This window comes from Berghia stephanieae, chromosome 5 (assembly GCF_034508935.2).
Source record: "Berghia stephanieae isolate SIO BIC M18660-M18661 chromosome 5, UCSD_Bste_1.3, whole genome shotgun sequence".
In the NCBI taxonomy this organism is placed as follows: Eukaryota; Metazoa; Mollusca; class Gastropoda; order Nudibranchia; family Aeolidiidae; genus Berghia; species Berghia stephanieae.
In genome coordinates, this window is record NC_088364.1 from 74,816,736 (window position 1) to 74,823,429 (window position 6,694).

The following is a 6,694-nucleotide window of genomic DNA, read 5'->3' on the forward strand; positions in this document are numbered from 1 at the left end:
ATTATTATTATGATTATTATTAATGATTATTATTATTATTATTATTATTATTATTATTATTATTATTATTATTATTATTATCATTATTATCATTATTATTATTATTATTATTATTATTATTATTATTATTATTATTATTATTATTATTATTATTATTATTATTATTCTACTTACTATTATTATTGTTGTTGTAATCGTCATCATCATCTCATTATTATGATTATGAATATGATCTTTTTTTAAATCAAGTAGTTGGAGTAATCTAATCAGTTATTGATCTATCTTTTATGTGTTATCATCTCGTTGTTTTTTTATGATTCTGCTCTTCTATTGTTTATTACTTTTTAAAATCTTGCTTTTTATCTGTTGTTGCTGTTCTTCTTCTTGTTGTTGTTGTTTGTTTGTTTGTTTGTTTGTTTGTTTGTTTGTTTGTTTGTTTTGTCATCTAAGACAATGGGGATCCTGACCTCCCATAGCGGGCAGGGAGGTACACACTGTGTCTTCTATCCCCTTATATCTGTTTTCCAACATGCTTTCTGTCTTTGTCTTGGAATGAGATTACTTAAGTTTTTTTTCCTGGCCCTGGTCGGAGTCCTGGCTGGGAGGGAAACAGTCGAATGCATAGTTATTGTTTTGGGAGATGATATTTTTTTCCTTGTAAATCATCTCTCTGTTATGTATTAGTATATTTGTTATTTTTTAATGTATAATGTAAGTATTTGAGTGTGTTCCTCTTTGTTGGATTTTGTTCTTCTGTCCGGATGAGACTTATAGGTGATCTCAAACTAAGTACATTGGTGGTATGCTCTTGGAATCTACATCTGATCCCTATCTGTTCCCAGTTCCCCTATGTCTTACTTTCTCTTGGATGCTTCAATTGTAATTCTAGAACTTTTTACTATCCCATTTTCTTCCTTTTTACTGGCGCTGATATAACCTAAATGTGTTGCAAGTGCCGTAAAACCCTTAAAAACAAAAACAAATCATCTAAGACAAACCCGATTCATTATAAATATGTGACCAGACTTTCTGCCATTTTTAATTGAGCGATGTACTTCCGTGAATTAATTGCCGTATTATATTGAAATTTACATGACAATAACAATAATAATAATAATAATAATAATAATAATAATAATAATAATAATAATAATAATAATAATAATAGTAATTTAAATAGATATTGAATATTAGACTACAATTGAAATCTATTTACTGAATACACGTGGTATTTTTAGGGGTGTTTCTATTTTTAAGAAACCTGCCAAAACACGCCGAAACCCGACAAAGTTATGGGAAGTAGGCAGCAGTGGGGAGTGAACCTGGGACTCAGGGAAGTGTACACCATTGGGGAGTGAACCTGGGATTGGGTTTCGTAAAAATAAAAAAGCAATTATTTTTTTACGAAACCCGACAATATCCAACAAAGTTATGGAAAGAAAGTAGGCAACAGTGGGGGAGTGAACCCAAGACTCAGGGAGTAAGTCCTAAGTCTATGGTTTTTCGGTGGGTTTTGGCGGGTTTCGTAAGAAAGTAATTGCTTCATTCTCGTCTGGTACCTAACTCCCAAAGTCCGGCTTCATTTCCCACTGGTATCCATCTTTCATAGTCCCAGGTTCATTTCCACTGATTTCCTTTTCTCACAGTCCCAGGGTCACTCCCAACCGGTGTGCGCTTCCCTGAGTCCCGGTTCATTGCCCAATGGTACCCACTTTCCATAACTTTTGACATTTTCGGTATGTTTCGAAATAAAAGTACATTTTGAGATCACTGTCCACTGCTATCAGCCTCTCGCAGTCCCGGGTTCAATCCTCATCGGTGTCCAAATCCCAGATTCACTCCCCACTGCTGCCTGCTTCCCATAACTTTGTCGGCTTTTGGCTGGTTTCGTAGAAAAGTAATTCCCCCTCCCCCTTGGTATTGCTTTTTTACAAAATCCAAAGTCCCAGGTTCACTCCCCACTGGTGTACACTTCCCTGAATCTCAGGATCACCCTCAACTGTTGCCTACTTCAATAACTTTGTCGGATATTGCCAGGTTTCGTCGAGTTTCATAAAAAAATAATTGCTTTTATATGAAACTCGCTGAAACCAGCCGAAAACCATAGTCTCAGGTTCACTCCCTACTGGTGTACACTTCCATGAATCTCAGGTTAACTCACCACTGTTGCCTACTTCCCACAACTTTGTCGGATATTGCCGGGTTTCGTAAAAAAGTAATTGCTTTTATATGAAACTCGCTGAAACCCGCTGAAAACCAGAGTCTCAGGTTCACTCCCCACTGTATATTTCCATGAATCTCAGGTTCCCCCCCCCCCCCCCCCCACTGTTGCCTACTTCAATAAATTTGTCGGATATTGCCAGGTTTTGTCGGGTTTCGTTAAAAAAGTAATTGCTTTTATGTGAAACTCGCTGAAACCCGCCGAAAACCATAGTCTCAAGTTCACTCCCCACTGGTGTATATTTCCATGAATCTCAGGTTCACCCCCCACTGTTGCCTACTTCAATAACTTTGTCGGATATTGTCGGGTTTCGTAAAAAATTAATTGCTTTTATATGAAACTAGCTGAAGCCCGCCGAAAACCATAGTCTCAGGTTCACTCCCCACTGGTGTACACTTCACTGAGTCCTAAGTTCACTCCCCACGCTTTGCCTACTTTCCACAACTTTGCCGCACATTGTCGGGTGTAGTAAAAAAGTAATCCCCCCCCCCCCATTTTGTTATTGCTTTTTTACAAAATCCAAAGTCCCAGGTTCACTCCCCACTGGTGTACACTTCCCTGAATCTCAGGATTATCCCCTCCTTCCCCCCACCCCTCTACACACACACACTGCCTACCTCTCATAACTTTGTCGGATATTGCAAGGTGTCGTCGTGTTTCGTAAAAAAGTAATTGCTTTTTATTTGGAAACCCGCCAAAACCCAGTCCCAGGTTCACTCCCCACTGGTGTACACTTCTCTGAGTCCCATATTCACTCCCACAGCTGCCCTCTTCCCATAACTTTGTCAGGTTTCGGGGGGAAAAACACCGTATTATAGTGCAAAACCACTATTCAGTGTCGGATACCGAATAGTGCAAAACCACTATTCAGTATCAGATACTGAATAGTGCAAAACCACTATTCAGTATCAGATACTGAATAGTGCTAGCCTTATATTCTAGCCTGATACAGAAATCCAAAAGGAGTGGCAGTTTGACGTCATTATTTGGTTTTTGCACCGCCTAGTGAGTTGTCGTTAGTAGTGCTCATGGGAACAAGTGATTTCATTTGCTGGACTATTGAATACAACTCACGATTTGTTTTCTTTTGTGGCAAAAGACTCGCACTTTGACGTCATTTTTTGGTCAGTATCAGGCCATAACTTTACGAAGGCCACGCGGATACTGACCAAAAAATGACGAGAAAAAAAAAGAGAGAGAGAGAGAGAGAGAGAGAAAGAGAGAGAGAGAAAGAAGGAAGAGAGAGAGGGAATATATATTTCTTTCTCTCTCTCTCTCTCTCTCTCTCTCTCTCTCTCTCTCTCTCTCTCACACACACACACTCTTTCTCTCTCTCTCTCTCTCTCTCTCTCTCTCTCTCTCTCTCTCTCTCAATTTATTTTCTCACCCCCGCCTCCTCTCCCCTTTTCGTAGCCTCTCTCTTTCCCTCGTTTCTCCATAGCCTCTTTCACACACACTAACACACACGTACACACGCACACATACTTGTACTATGGGGATGCGACAGCAACTGTTTAGTCGTGATGTCACTTCCCTCGTAATGACGCACGGTTACTTAGTAACTGGTTCTAAACTATAGGGACAATGTCGGACGCCCTTATGAAATACGTTTCCTACGAGCATAAAAGTGTATCCAGAGGAGAAAAACATTATAAATCTGATCATGTTTTGACTTTTATACATTCTGATCACATGACATTTGAAACAAAGTTCTAGCCAGCACGAAGAATAAAAAGTAACGATTTTCTTTATTTAGAACCAAGCTGCTCGTTGCTGGGCGGACGTGACATCAGACTATTGAATCCTATTGCATTTATATGTCTGATTTGATAGATGCACAGCATCTCAATCTTGAAATTCTTTTTGAGGAAAGTGTATGGTTCACGTTTAGTTCTAATGAACTTAAGTTTTGTGACCACAGAAGTGCGGCTATGTGGTCTTGTGGTATGACACTCGTTTTCGCGTCGGAAGGTCCTGGGTTCGATCCTCGCGTTCGGCGCATAGTTGAGTCCTTGGAAAAGACATTTTACTCACATTCTCTCACCGTATTCAGGTCTAAAATGAGTACCTGGCCGTTAACCTCGTTGTCTTTGTCCGAAAAATTGCAATATCGCCTAACAGGCGTCATGTCCCGTCCTACACGTTAAATGTTGCTGTTGACCAGGGACCCCTTATAAAGCGCTTTGAGCACATTTAGTGGATATTGCGCTATATAAAGCTCAATTTATGATTATAAGTCCAACTTAACACGTTAGGCTCTGTGGTAGTGACGTAGTTATAATTATGGACAGGGTCAGGTTTTGACTTGACTTAGCTGCACTTCAAGCAGTGTTGCCAGGTACTTTTGCAAAAATCCCGCCAACTTTATGCCAGAAATCCGCCAAATTCCGCCACTTTATCCTACTTCACCTGCAACATTTGACCAAAATCCGCCAAAATAAAAATTTTAAAAAATGTAAAAATCCGCCATTGATTTAATACACGAATAATCAACATTAGTGTATTGTCTCAGAATAAAAATGATGTTACCTAAACCACTACTCACCTATTTACAACTGTGTAGGGAATGATATTAGCGGAAGAGTAGCGTCCCTTGATTGGACGTCACCGGTGGAGAAGTTATTTGTAAGCAAACCAACTACAAGCCAAGCGCTCCAAATACAAAGTTTATTATTCATATTTCTGTACAAAAATGCATAACGTTGATTATGATATGCATTTTTGTACAGAAATATAAATACTATCTATAGGGAATGATATTAGCGGAAGAGTACCTTGATTGGACGTCACCGTGAACACTTTTCACGATGTGGGTCATTTTGAGCACATTTTGCAATGTGACCAATGACCTCGAGCAGATGGAAATGTAATATAGATCAAGCCCATTTTCATCGACAAAGATGGTTTTTTCATCACTGCAAGGCGAACACTAAGAACCGTTATGTCCTCCAATCGCTGGCTCGCTCTGAACCTATAACTTGTCTTGCTGCACTAAAAAAAATTTCTGAAACAATTGTGACCCACCGTCCCAAAGCGGTATTATGTCGGGATCCACTCGGTTAGGGAAATTGAATTTATAGCCATCAATATCAAACTTGGGTTTAATTTCTCTACGTCATGCTGGAATATAAATATTGTTTTTTGCTATATAAAAACTTCTAAGTTCCAATTTCTCATCATTCTATCTCTAAATTCACTTTCTGGGGTCTGAATCATCCCGACATAATACCGTTTTGAGGCGGATGGTCCCACGTGTAAATAAATAAAATGAGATCTCGGCATTATTTCCATTGATTTTAATCAGTGCAATAGAGAACAAAAGTAGTGACGTCACATCTTTTACTTTTCCGGTTCCAAACTCTTTGGAAGTGTGTATTTAACCAGTTCTTCGAAGGACTAATAATAATTAACAAGTTACATGTTAAATCATAGGGAGGCATGACTATTTTAGTAGCAGGATATAATATCGGCAGATTTTAAGGATCACGGGGACGTAACAGAGCGAGGATGTATATTTATTGACGACCAGAAAATATTTAGACTCGAACATGAGATTATATCACTCGGAAACCAGATGATTATTTACACGTGCACAAGGCATTGTTTGTTTTGTTTGTTTGGTTGTTTTTTGTTCTAATTATTTATATTTTTGGGGCTTTTTTTTGGGGGGGGGGTGGAGAGAGGGGAGCTCCGGAAGAGTGGTTTTACACTTCCAATGAGATAGGAACCAGTTTGTTTTGACATTACACGTTTCTTCCCTCTTGTCACAATTTTTTATTTGACAATTTGCTCGATATTTACGAGTAAATAGACTAACATTCTGTAATGATATTCACACATTTGATTATATTGAAGGGCGTCATGATTCTGTACCATCTGTTCAAAGCGTGCTGTGCTATCAATGTCATTTGCTTCCCAGTGTTCTCTTAGGGCGCACCGATCGTGCGATTTCTTGGTTTTTGGATTGTTTAAAAAACAATTAAGGATTAGTTTAAATTCTTGATTGAAAGGTAAGTGTGTGTATTTTAATCGGAAACAGTGATATATTATTAGTATTAGAAACGCGAAACTTCTGAAGTGCCAATAGGGTTTAAATTGTACACGGTGCATATCGATGTCAAGTCGTGTCAACCGTAGCCATCATAATGTTATAGCCTGATACTGAAATTCAAAAGGACAGGCAGTTTGACGTCATTATTTGGTTTTTGCACCGCCTAGTGAGTTGTCGTTAGTAGACGTCATGAAAACAAGTGATATCATTGGTTGAACTATTGAATACGACTCACGATTTGTTTTCTTTTGTGGTAAAAGACTGGCATTTTGACGTCATTTTTGGTCAGTGTAGGCTATAAATAACTTTACGAAGGCCACGTGTCAAGTCGGTAAACACACACACTCTCTCTCTCTCTCTCTCTCTCTCCTCTCTCTCTCTCTCTCTCTCTCTCTCTCTCTCTCTTCTCTCTCTCATAATGT